Source organism: Pseudophryne corroboree, chromosome 2 (assembly GCF_028390025.1).
Source record: "Pseudophryne corroboree isolate aPseCor3 chromosome 2, aPseCor3.hap2, whole genome shotgun sequence".
NCBI classification, from domain to species: Eukaryota; Metazoa; Chordata; class Amphibia; order Anura; family Myobatrachidae; genus Pseudophryne; species Pseudophryne corroboree.
The window spans coordinates 846,415,574-846,429,748 of NC_086445.1; the positions used below are offsets into that span (position 1 = coordinate 846,415,574).

Consider the following 14,175-nt stretch of genomic DNA (forward strand, 5'->3'; position numbering starts at 1 on the left):
GTACAAAATAAACGCAAGGACTAAGCGGCCTAGGCCGCAACACGTGGCAGAAGCCGCTACTCATAAAACCGGGAGAGAACCCCAATAAGCGAGAAGCCCAGATGACTGCAACAGGTTCACTTGGACTGGAAGGATTCCCAGGACCGGCTTCAGAACTCCAGGACTCAGGAACACAGGGAACAGGATCGACCAGATACAGCTGACCAGAAACAAACGTTACAAGGCAGGAACAGCATACAGGAAGCTATCACCAGCGAGGCTGCAGTGTGCTGGCTCCTATAAAAAGGCCCTGCTGGCCAATGACAGGAGGGCCAGCAAGACCAGCCCCCAGACCCTAATTACTAGTTGCCGTGCAGCTGCCCTGCTGCACGAACAACTAATCAATTTCATCTGGCAACGGGGAACGCGGTCCGCCAATGGCGTCCCCGTTGCCAGGGACCCGGAGGCTACAGTACGCACGGCATCCTGGCGTTGCTATGCGCCGGGCGGGCAGTGAGGGAGGTGCGGCGGCCGTTAGCGTCGCTCTGAAGCAGACCGAGCGGCGCCGCGGCACCTAACAGAAAGCAGCCAGTATTTACCCTGCACAGAAACAAAATAACCCACCCAAATCTAACTCTCTTTGCACATGTTAAATCTGCCCCACCTACAGTCCACATGCTTTTGCCCATTAGAGAAAGATTTTGCTTTTGTGATCAGGTATGAATCGGGCCCTATATTCCAAACCATCCAAGTACAATTATAATGTCAATTACAATGTCATCAAAAGTATATATATACTGTATATATATATATATATATATATATATATTATATAGTGAAATAGGTTGCACTCTAATAAATATTCTCCATCAATCAATATATTATATATATATATATATATATATATACTGCTCAAAAAATAAAGGGAGCACTTAAACAACACATCCTAGATCTGAATGAATGAAATATTCTTATTAAATACTTTGTTCTTTACATAGTTGAATGTGCTGACAACAAAATCACACAAAAATTATCAATGGAAATCAAATTTATTTACCCATGGAGGTCTGGATTTGGAGTCACACTCAAAATTAAAGTGGAAAAACACACTACAGGCTGATCCAACTTTGATGTAATGTCCTTAAAACAAGTCAAAATGAGGCTCAGTAGTGTGTGTGGCCTCCACGTGCCTGTATGTCCTCCCTACAATGCCTGGGCATGCTCCTGATGAGGTGGCAGATGGTCTCCTGAGGGATCTCCTCCCAGACCTGGACTAAAGCATCTGCCAACTCCTGGACAGTCTGTGGTGCAATGTGGCGTCGGTGGATGGAGCGAGACATGATGTCCCAGATGTGCTCAATTGGATTCAGGTCTGGGGAACGGGCCAGTCCATAGCATCAATGCCTTCATCTTGCAGGAACTGCTGACACACTCCAGCCACATGAGGTCTAGCATTGTCTTGTATTCGGAGGAACCCAGGGCCATCCACACCAGCATATGGTCTCACAAGGGGTCTGAGGATTTCATCTCGGTACCTAATGGCAGTCAGGCTACCTCTGGCGAGCACATGGAGGGCTGTGCGGCCCCCCAAAGAAATGGAACCCCACACCATTACTGACCCACTGCCAAACCGGTCATGCTGGAGGATGTTGCAGGCAGCAGATCGTTCTCCGTGGCGTCTCCAGACTCTGTCAGTCTGTCACATGTGCTCAGTGAGAACCTGCTTTCATCTGTGAAGAGCACAGGGCGCCAGTGGCGAATTTGCAAATCTTGGTGTTCTCTGGCAAATGCCAAACATCCTGCACGGTGTTGGGCTGTAAGCACAACCCCCACCTGTGGACGTCGGGCCCTCATACCACCCTCATGGAGTCTGTTTCTGATCGTTTGAGTAGACACATGCACATTTGTGGCTTGCTGGAGGTCATTTTGCAGGGCTCTGGCAGTGCTCCTCCTGTTCCTCCTTGCACAAAGGCGGAGGTAGCGGTCCTGCTGCTGGGTTGTTGCCCTCCTACGGCCTCCTCCACGTCTCCTGATGTACTGGCCTTTCTCCTGGTAGCACCTACATGCTCTGAACACTACGATGACAGACATAGCAAACCTTCTTGCCACAGCTCGCATTGATGTGCCATCCTGGATGAGCTGCACTACCTGAGCCACTTGTGTGGGTTGTAGACTCCGTCTCATGCTACCACTAGAGTGAAAGCACCGCCAGCTTTCAAAAGTGACCAAAACATCAGCCAGAAAGCATAGGAGCTGAGAAGTGGTTTGTGGTCACCACCTGCAGAACAACTCTTTTATTGGGGGTGTCTTGCTAATTGCCTATAATTTCCACCTGTTGTCTATTCCATTTGCACAACAGCATGTGAAATTGTTTGTCAATCAGTGTTGCTTCCTAAGTGGACAGTTTGATTTCACAGAAGTGTGATTGACTTGGAGTTACATTGTGTTGTTTAAGTGTTCCCTTTATTATATATATATATATATATATATATATATATATTCTACACCTAAATAAGAAATAAAATTAATAGCATTTCTTTTTAAATCATTCATTCTCCTCCTCTCCTCCCAATCACTGCTGCACCAGCCTGCCCATTCTCTCCATTAGTGACTTATACTATAAAATTGCAAATACAGGTTGAGTATCCCTTATCCAAAATGCTTGGGACCAGAGGTATTTTGGATATCGGATTTTTCTGTATTTTGGAATAATTGCATACCATAATGAGATATCATCATGATGGGACCTAAGTCTAAGCACAGAATGCATTTATGTTACATATACACCTTATACACACAGCCTGAAGTCAATTTTAGCCAATATTTTTTTATAAATTTGTGCATTAAACAAAGGGTGTCTACATTCACACAATTCATTTATGTTTCATATACACCTTATACACACAGCCTAAAAGTCATTTAATACAATCTTTTTAATAACTTTGTGTATTAAACAAAGTTTGTGTACATTGAGCCATCAAAAAACAAAGGTTTCACAATCTCACTCTCACTCAAAAAATTCTATATTTTGGAATATTCCGTATTTCGGAATATTTGGATATGGGATACTCAACCTGTATTACTAAGGAGTTAAAGAAAACCTATTCCCAGTTTAATTATTACTTAGCTCAAATGTAAACTATGCATTACATACATATGCATACCCAGTAATTTTTGTATTCCAGTTTCTGAGAGTTTAAAAAAAACATCACTTCCTAGCACTACAATATAATAAAGTAATGAATGTAATAATATTAGAGATGTGCGGCAGACACTTTTCAGGTTTTGTGTTTTGGTTTTGGATCTGGATCTTCATTCGTATTTTGGATATGGATTGGCTTTTGCCAAAACCATCCTTCTGGGTTTGGATCTGGATTTTTTTGAAAAACAAACAAACATAAAAACAGTTAAATCACAGAATTTTTTTTTTCCCCTACGATATTATTAACCTCAATAACATTCATTTCCACTCATTTCCAATCTGTTCTGAATATCTCACACCTCACAATATTGTTTTTAGGCCAAAATGTTGCACCAAGGAAGCTGGATGACTAAGCTAAGTGACACAAGTGGGCGGCACAAACACGTGGTCCATCAAGGGTGGCACTGCAGTGGCAGTCAGGATGGCAGTTTTAAAAACTAGGCCCCAAATAGCACATAATGCAAAGAAGAAGAAAAAAGGTGCAAGATGGAATTGTCCTTGGGCCCTACCACCCACCCTTATGTTGTATAAACAGCACATGCACACTTTAACAAACCAATCATTTCAGCGACAGAGTCTGCCACAAGACTGTGGCTGAAATGACTGGTTTGTTTGGGCCCCCACCAAAAAAGAAGCAGTTAATCTCTCCTTGCACAAACTGGCTCTACATAAGCAAGATGTCATCCTCATCCTCCAATTCCTCACCCCTTTCGGTGTTTACATACTCATCCATGCAGGGTATTAATTTGTCCCCAATGGAATCCACCATCACAGGTCCCTGTGTACTTTCTGGAGGCAATTGCCGGTAAAGGTTTTCCTGGAGGAATTTATAATCAATTTTGATGAGCATCATCTTTTCCACATTTTGTGGAAGTAACCTCCTACACCGATCGCTGGCAAGGTTACCAGTTGTACTAAACACTCTTTGGAGTACACAATGGAAGGGGGGGGGGGCAACTTAGGTAAAATAAAGCCAGTTTGTGCAAGGGCCTCCAAATTACATGCCTACTTGGATGCTGTCACTGATATAATCATCCACCATTCTTTCAATAGTGACAGCATCATATGCAGTGACAGTAGACATGTCAGTAATTGTTGACAGCTCCTTCAGTCTGGACCAGATGACAACACTTGCTCCTGACTGCCCTGCATCACTGCCAGCTGGTGAACTAGTAAATTTAATTATTTTCCTTGCAGCACCAGTTGCGCGAGAAAATGAAGGAAGAGCTGTTGACGGGTCACGTTCAGCTTGAGTTGACAATTTTCTCACCAGCAGGTCTTTGCACCACTGCAGACTTGTGTCTACCGGAAAGAGAGATATAACGTAGGCTTTAAACCTAGGATCGAGCACAGTGGCCAAAATGTAGTGCTCTGATTTCAACAGATTGACCACCCTTGAATCCTGGCAAAGTGAATGAAGGGCTCCATCCACAAGTCCCACATACTTAGCGGAATCGCTCCATCTTAGCTCCTCCTTCAATTTCTCCAGCAGCTTCTGCAAAAGCCTGATGAGGGGAATGACTTGACTCAAGCTGGCAGTGTCTGAACTGACTTCACGTGTGGCTAGTTCGAAGGGTTGTAGAACCTTGCACAACACGGAAATCTCCTCTGCACTTGGGTAAGATGCATTCCTCCTCCTTTGCCTATATCATAGGTGGATGTATAGGCTTGAATGGCCTTTTGCTGCTCCTCCATCCTCTGAAGCACATAGAGGGTTGAATTCCACCTTGTTACCACCTCTTGCTTCAGTTGATGGCAGCGCAGGTTCAGGAGTGTTTGCTGGTGCTCCAGTCTTCGGGATGCAGTCGCTGAATGTCGAAAGTGGCCTGCAATTTCTCCTGCTACCGACAGCATCTCCTGCATGCCCCTGTCGTTTTAAAAAAAAAATTCTGCACCACCAAATTAATTGTATGTGTAAAACATGGGACATGCTAGAATTTGGCCAGATGTAATGCATGCACAATATTGGTGGTGGTGTCAGATATCACCAATCCCCAGGATAGTCTTAGTGGGGTAAGCCATTGTCTGTAAGAGGTTCTCAGTGGTGTGCCTCTTACGGAAACTGGTAAAACACAGCATAGCCTTCCTAGGAATGAGTTGGCATTTGTGAGATGCTGCTGGTACTGCTGCTGTTGTTGCTGCGGAAGGCAATACATCTACCCAGTGGGCTGTCACAGTCATGTTGTCCTTAGTTTACCCTGATCCACTTGTTCACATGTCCGTGATTAACTGGACAGTGGGTACAACCAAATTTTTCAGGAGACTGAGGACAATTTTCTTAATGTCCCTTGCCTAGTGAAGTGAAATCTAGACGGGATTTGGTACCAGGGACACAGTACGTCCATCAACTGTCTAAATCCCACTGCACTAATGGTGGATACCGGATGCATGTCTAACACCAGCATAGTTGTTATGGCCTCAGTTATCCACTTTGCAACAGGGTGACTGCTGTCATATTTCATCTTCCTCACAAAGGACTGTTGGACAGTCAATTGCTTAGTTGGGATGACGATCGACTCCCAGCAGCAAGAACAGCAGTACCACTCAAGGATCCACCTGAGGAATCCTGGATAGGAGAGGACTCATCAATCATGCCAGTGACATGGCCTGCAGGACTACTGACATTCCTGACTGAGAAGGAAATTGGCGTTGAGGGATTTGGTTTTCTGGATTGCAGGAGTTTGGGTACAACAGGATGAAGAGAATAAGATGTCAGTGGACTGCTTATGCTATTACCCAAAGTTTCTGAACTTGACAAAGACTTATGAAGAATGTGCTGCAGGTGACGTATATGGGAAGATGTTCCTAGGTGGTTAACGTCTTTACCCCTACTTATTATGGATTGACAAAGGCAACACATGGCTTGACACCTGTTGTCAGGATTTGTGGAGAAATAATTCCACACTGAAGATGTGGCTTTTTGGTATTTTGCCCAGGCATGACAATGGGCTTTTTCATCCCCTGGCCAACAACTATCTCCACTGGTGCCTTATTCAAACAAACCATATCACCATCAGAATCCTCATCGTCAACTTCCTCCTCAGCGCCAGCTACACCAATAGCCTCCTCATCCTGGTGTACTTCTACAGTGATATCCTCAATCTCAATATCAGCAACTGGACTGGCGGTGCTCCTCCCAGCACTTGCAAAGGGTGTGCAAATGGTGGTAGGAGCCTCCTCTTCCTATACAGTCTTGGGAATGTCAGGCCTATACATCACGGACACACTTCGACTCTTGGGGATTTGTGATATCTTTGAAGGCACAGTTTTTTCCTGTGCTTTAACAAGCTTAATTTTTAAATTTTTCAGGAGGGAGGAGGGCTTCCATCTTCATGAGAAGCTGAACCACCAGTCATGAACATTGGCCAAGGCCTTAGCCTTTCATTGCCACTTCATGTTGTGAATGGCATATTGCCAATTTTACGTATCTCATCATATAAATTCCTTTTTTTTTCTGATTAATTTTTGCCTCTTGGATTTACCATGCCCTCTATGAGATTGGGCATTGGCCTTAGCAGACAACATTGATGAAATTGCATTGCCAATGTCATGACTGGTGGCAGCAGCAGCTTCAGCACTACTACTAGGAACTGGAAGTGGTTCCTGATCTTTAACTATTTTTCCTCCAGACTTTTGTTCTCTATTTTTCACAGGACAGCACCCCTTTATTATTAAAGCACACAGAACAGTGCCCCTTTTTTCACAGCACCCCTGTAATTTTACAGCATACAAGACAGGGCCAGTGTACCTTTATTTTCACAGCACTCCCATATTTTTACAGCATACAGGACAGGGCCAGTGTACCTTTAATTTCCCCTGAATTTTTACAGCATACAGAACAGGGACAGCACCCCTGTATTTGAACAACACTCATGTAATTTTACAGTATACAAGAAAGACCCAGTGTACTTTTATTTTATCAACAGCATCCATGTCATTTTACAGCATACAAGACAGGGTCAGTGTACCTTTATTTTCACAGCACCCCTGGATTTTCCTAGCACCCCTGTATTTTTACAGCATACAGGACAGGGCCAGTGTACCTTTATTTTCACAGCACCCCTGTATTTTTACAGCATACAGGACAGGGCCAGCACCCATGTATTTGAACAGCACCCCCGTATTTTTACAGCATACAAGACAGGGCCAGTGTACCTTTACTTTCACAGCACCCCTGTATTTTCAAAGCACCCCTGTATTTTTACAGCATACAAGACAGGGCCAGTGTACAATTATTTTCACAGCACTCCTGTATTTTTACAGCTTACAGGACAGGGCCAGTGTACCTTTATTTTTACAGCACCCCTGTATATTTACAGTATACAGGACAGGGCCAGCACCCATATATTTGAACAACACCCCTATAATTTGACAGTATACAAGACATTGCCAGTATACCTTTATTTTCACAGCACCCTTTTATTTTTACAGCATACAGGACAGGGCCAGCACTCCTGTAATTGAACAACACCACTGTAATTTTACAGTGCACAAGACAGGGCCAGTGTACTTTTATCTTAACAACAGCACCACTGTAATTTTACAGCATACAGGACAGGACAAGTGTACATTTATTTTCACAGCACCCCTGTATTTTTATAGCATACAGGACAGGGCCAGTGTACCTTTATTTTAACAGTAACCCTGTATTTTTACAGCACACAGGACAAGGCCAGTGTATAGTACCTTTATTTTCACAGCACCCCCATATTTTTAAAGCATACAGGACAGGGCAAACACCCCTGAATTTGAACAACACCCCTGTTATTTTACAGTATACAAGACAGGGTCAGTGTACTTTAATTTTAACAACAGCAACCCTGTAATTTTACAGCATACAGGACAGGGCCAGTGTACCTTTATTTTCACAGCACCCCTGTATTGTTACTTCATACAGGATAGGGCCAGTGTGCCTTTATTTTCACAGCACCCTTTTATTTTTACAGCATATCAGACAGTGCCAGCACCCCTGTATTTGAACAACACCCCTGTAATTTTACAGTATACAAGACAGGGCCAGTGTACTTTTATTTTAACAACAGTACCCCTGTATTTTGACAGCACACTAGACAGGGCCAGTGTACCTTTATTTTCACAACACCCCTCTATTTTTACAGCATACAGGACAGGGCCAGAACCCCTGTATTTGAACAACGGCCCTGTCATTTTACATTATTCAAGACAGGGCCTGTGCACTTTTTTTAACAACAGCACCCCTGCAATTTTTTTCAGCATACAGGACAGGGCAAGTGTACCTTTATTTTCACAGCACCCCTGTAATTTTACAGTATACAAGACTGGGCCAGTGTACCTTTATTTTCACAGCACCCCTGTATTTTTACAACATACAGGACAGGGCCAGTGTACCTTTATTTTCACATCACCCCTGTATTTTTACAGCATACAAGACAGGGCAAGTGTACCTTTATTTTCACAACACCCCTGTATTTTTACAGCATACAGGACAGGGCCAGCACCCCTGTAATTGAACAACACCACTGTAATCTTACAGTGTACAAGGCAGGGCCAGTGTACTTTTATTTTAACAACAACACCACTGTAATTTTACAGCATACAGGACAGGGCAAGTGTGTCTTTATTTTCACAGCACACCTGTATTTTTACATCATACAGGACAGGGCCAGTGTGCCTTTATTTTCACAGCACCCCTTTATTTTTACAGCATACCGGACAGGGTCAGCACCCCTGTATTTAAACAGCACCCCTGTAATTTTACAGCACATAGGGTGTGGCCAGCGTACAGTACCTTTATTTTCACAGGACCCATATATTTTTACAGTATACAGGACAGGGCAAGCACCCCTGTATTTGAACATCACCCCTGTCATTTTACAGTATACAAGACAGGGCCAGTGTACCTTTTTTTTCCAAAGCACCCCTCTATTTTTACAGCATACTGGACAGGGTCAGCACCCCGTATTTGAACAACACCCCTGTAATTTTACAGTACACAGGACCAGGCAAGTGTATAGTACCTTTATTTTCACAGCATCCCTATATTTTTACAGCATACAGGACCAGGCAAGCACCCCTGTATTTGAACAACACCCCTGTCATTTTACAGTATACAAGACAGGGCCAGTTTACTTTAATTTTAACAATAGCAACCTTGTAATTTGACATCATACAGGACAGGGCCAGTGTACCTTTATTTTCACAGCACCTCTTAATTTTTACATCATACAGGACAGGGCCAGTGTGACTTTATTTTCACAGCACCCCTTTATTTTTACAGAATACCCGACAGGGCCAGCACCCCTGTATTTTAACAACACCCTGTCATTTTACAGTATACAAGACAGGGCCAGTGTAATTTTATTTTAACAACAGCACCCCTGTATATTGACAGCATACTAGACTGGGCCAGTGTACCTTTATTTTCAAAGCACCCCTCTATTTTTACAGCATACAGGACAGGGCCAGCACCCCTGTATTTGAACAACACCCCTGTAATTTTATAGTATTCAAGACAGTGCCCATGTACCTTTATTTTAACATCAGCACCCCTGTAGTTTTACAGCATATAGGACAGGGCCAGCACCCCTGTATTTTTGCAGCACCCCTGTATTTTTACAGCATATAAGACAGGGCCAGTGTACCTTTACGTTCACAGCATCCCTGTATTTTTACAGCAAACAGGACAGGGTCAGCACCCCTTTATTTGAACAACACCCCTGTAATTTTACAATATACAAGAGAGGGCCAGTGTACTTTTTTAACAACAGCACCCCTGTAATATTTTCAGCATACAGGACAGGGCAAGTGTACCTTTATTTTCACAGCTCCCCTGTAGTTTTACATCATACAGGTCAGGGCCATTGTGCCTTATTTTAACAGTAGCCCTGCATTTATACAGCACACAGGACAGGGCCAGTGTACCTTCTTTTGTACAGCATCCCTCTTTTTTTACAGCATACAGGACAGGGTCAGCACCCCTGTATTTGAACAACACCTCTGTATTTTTACAATATACAAGACAGGGCCAGTGTTCTTTTTTTAACAACAGCACCCCTGTAATTTTACAGCATACAGGACAGGCCAAGTGTACCTTATTTTCACAGCACCCCTGTAGTTTTACAGCATACAGGACAGGCCAAGTGTACCTTATTTTCACAGCACCCCTGTATTTTTACAGCATACAGGACAGGATCAGTGTAACTTTATTTTCACAGAACCCCTGTATTTTTACAGCATATAGGACAGGGCCAGCACCCGTGTATTTGAACAACACCCCTGTCATTTTACAGCATACAAGACAGGGCCAGTGTATTTTTATTTTAACAACAGCACCCCTGTATTTTTACTGCATTTAGTACAGGGCCAGCACCCCTGTATTTGAACAACACCCCTGACGTTTTACAGCATACAAGACAGGGCTAGTATACATTTATTTTAACAACAGCACCCCTATACTTTTACAACATACAAGACAGCCAGTGTACATGTATTTTCACAGCACCCCTGTAATTTTACAGCATTCAAGACAGGTCCAGTGTACCTTTACAACACCCCTGAATTTTTACAGCATACTGGACAGATCCAGCACCAAAGTATTTTCACAGCACCCCTGTATTTTTAAAGCATACAGGACAGTGCCCCTGTACAGCAGTGACAGGACAGCCACACCCTTGTACAGCTGCAGCACCCCTAACAGCACATGACACCAGTGACAGGACAGCACCCCTTACAGCACAGGGACACCACAGTGACAGGACAGCACCCCTAGAGAGCACACACTGACTCCACCCAATGCCACCACCCACAGAGAGACAGAGTTCTATCTCCCTCACTATCCAAGTCTGGAGTGAAAATGGCGGCGATGCGTGGCTCTTTATATGGAATCCAAAACCCATGAAAATCTGTCAGTGGTATGATGTTTTGCCTCGTTCTGGGATCCGAGTCTAGCGGGAAGACCCGGGCTCCAGGAGTCCTGAGATCTGAACCTGCTCATCTCTAAATAATATATGTGTGTGAAGCAAAAATATCTTTAAAAGTAATTGTAGGTATGAAAAGAAAAGATATTTGATATCAGATTTTAAGTAGGGCTTTGTTTTTCTTTTCATGTCTGAATGGATCACTGTGCGATATCTTGAATCTTTTATTGTTTTCTGTGAAGGTCATAATAATATTCTCTGATGTATTCGAAAATCAGATAGGGGGCTATCTATATGCATATATATGCTGTGTGATGTTTCTGCAATACACTAGTGTCTGTATTACATATCTTTTTCAAGAGCTTTCATAATAAATCAGAGAGACCACTATCACTACTTGCAAATAGAAATAGTTCTCTAGAGAGTCCTTGAAGCTTTGTTCTGACTGATCGACATTCATTAGATTTTGTTTGTTGAGAGAATCTGATGAATACATAGAGAAGCTCCTGTTTCAAAAGAAATTTAACTGCAACCATAATTTCTCCGATAAGCATGAATGTATCCTACTGTAGTGGCATCAGTGGTGTGATTGTGCTCAATATCATAATAAACCGTGGCAGAAGCAGTCATACAGTATGTGTCATACATGCATCTGTCACTTTTGGAGAAACAATTCTTGTGGATTTCAAGTACATAATGGGCACATTCAGTTTAGAAAGTTCAGTCACAATTTAAAAACTTTACATCAGTTAATGACTTTGGTAAAGAAAGGTTTACAGAGTTATTGTTTAGGAGGACATGAAAAATCTCATCTTCATTTCCAATTATTTTTTATTAGAGTCTGGAAAGTATGTATATTGTATATCTGTGATTTATTGCAACTCAGGAGAGATAAAACTATGTCACAAAGAGCCCGAATAATGCTTCAGAGAATGCGAGTTCCATAATTGCTACAAGTTAGTAATTTCTGGCTGTATACAACATAAGTCTCAGAAAAATAAAAATGCAACAAAGCCTTCCAATTCTATAGCAAACAAAGGATAGTCACAGAGCAAGCATTTCATTGTAAATTGATTTTTTTTTTGTTGCTACTAATGCTTCTTTTTACCTATTAATAGAGTCAATGCATACATATATTGTCCTAGTTTGCTGACTAAGCATATCCTTATGATGTGTTTGGCTGAAATTAAACTTTTTTTGTGGTTTCTTAAAGATGATTTCTCTTATGCATAAGCTAGTGTTATCCTCATTTTACAATGTTATATAACAAATTAATATAAAAAATTGTAATAAAAATATATTTGTTTTTTTTAAAGTGTAACTAACACAGTTAAAGTAATCACTTTCATATTTTACATTGATCAGTTTGAAGCACCTTTGATGTTACTCTACTGATTAATGTGTATGTACACCCCTCCATTTTTATTTACTAGAGTCAATTTTCTTATATATTAATCAATAAAAGACTCCAACATGCAGGTCTACCATGAAAAATGCTGGAACCTGGTACATAAGGGTACACAGAAATTGTGCCTCCCCTAGATACTGGGCTGAAGGGGAGACATAGTCACACCATCACGGGGCTCCTTGCCAGGTCCTGCTCTCTTGGCAGAGCTGGTCCCAGGTGCAACCACTCCACTTGGTACCATTAACCATGTGTAATACACACTTTTTGTGGGTACACTCGGACACCTCCTCATTGCTCTTGCCTACACTCCTATGTAGGACAAAGTTCCTTTTCCCCTGCGTTTGCCTTGGGTCAAACCACAAAGTGGTTGTATTGGATCTTGGTATAATCTCCTTTCCATCTATTCAAATACTGTATGGTAGTATCTTAATTGGTCACTTTTTCTTAATCAACAGTATAGCATTGAGATTACACAAACAATTAATGACTTCTACATCTATAACAGCTTGCCTAAAACCTACAGTCACCTATAATACTTTGCATTGTAGAAGATGACAATACAAGGTATTATTATGGGACTAATCACAGCACAGAAAATAACAAATATCTGATCTAGTAGAGATTCGTTCCCAGGGCCGTTGAGAATAATGGCCGGACCAGGTGATGGTAGAGCAATGGTCAAACTCTGGAGGTCTGCCAAGGCACAACCCGGAAAATAAATGAATGAAAACTACTGTACTATACTGCCAAGAAGGGAATATTATTCCCCCTGTACAGTTGGCCTGGGCCCCTGCTGGGCTCATTAAAAAATCCAAGGTTAATTAGTACCATTCCTCCCAATCTCTCTGCACCCCTGCTTGTACCTGATGTTTAAACACCAATGCTACCCTAAGAACAGTAAATAAATAAAGCTCCTTACTATTATGGATCAGGTCAACCAGCAGAAGTCTTATGAAAGGAAGACAAGGCAGACATACTCTTGGCCCAGAAACACAAAGCTTAGCATACCCATAAATGAATAGTCTCAATCAAAAAAAATAACAATGTCTGCATTTCTTTTCACCAGACAAAAATAGCTACCCATTTCTCTGAATAAAATCAGATAAGGCACTATGCACTCATACTGTATGTATTCTGTGTGATGTATCTGGAAACCACTACTATCTGTATTAAAACTCTTTTTGAAATGCTCTCATAATAAATCAGAGAGACCACTATCACTAGTTGCAAGTAAAAATGCTTCTCTAGAGACTCCTTGAATCTTTCTTTTGACTGATTGGCATTCATTAGATTTTGTTTGTTGAGAAAATCTGTGGAATGCATAGAAATGTTGCTGACTCTTTCCAAATACATAGATATTAAAAGCAACCATAATTTCCCACATAAGCATGAACCCAACCTACTGTAGTATTTTTGTTGTATACACTTTAACCCCACAAATAACTAATCACATAAACATACTATCTAAAATTGAGAGCTCACCACACATTGGGCATGGTGGTTCCGACTCGGTGGTGTAGACCCAAGAACCGGTATTTTACCGGCTGTCAGGATTCCGGCATCAAGTCTCCTGAATGCCGGGATCCCAACAGCCGGTATATTGACTGCATCCCTACTGGAGGCATAAGATGAAAAGGTGATAATAAGTGTTCACCTGCTCATATTTCCATTGTACAGGATTACAATCCATT

At 42.1% G+C, this 14,175-nt stretch overlaps 1 protein-coding gene and 1 long non-coding RNA gene across 3 annotated transcripts in view; one reads left to right on the forward strand and one right to left on the reverse strand.

Annotated features, from left to right (window-relative positions):
* The window catches only part of GLRA2 (glycine receptor alpha 2), a 377,430-nt gene that overhangs the window by 113,567 nt on the left and 249,688 nt on the right, over positions 1 to 14,175 (forward strand). The window lies entirely within an intron of this gene.
* LOC135049849 (uncharacterized) overlaps positions 1 to 14,175 on the reverse strand; it is a 40,722-nt gene that overhangs the window by 10,627 nt on the left and 15,920 nt on the right. The window lies entirely within an intron of this gene.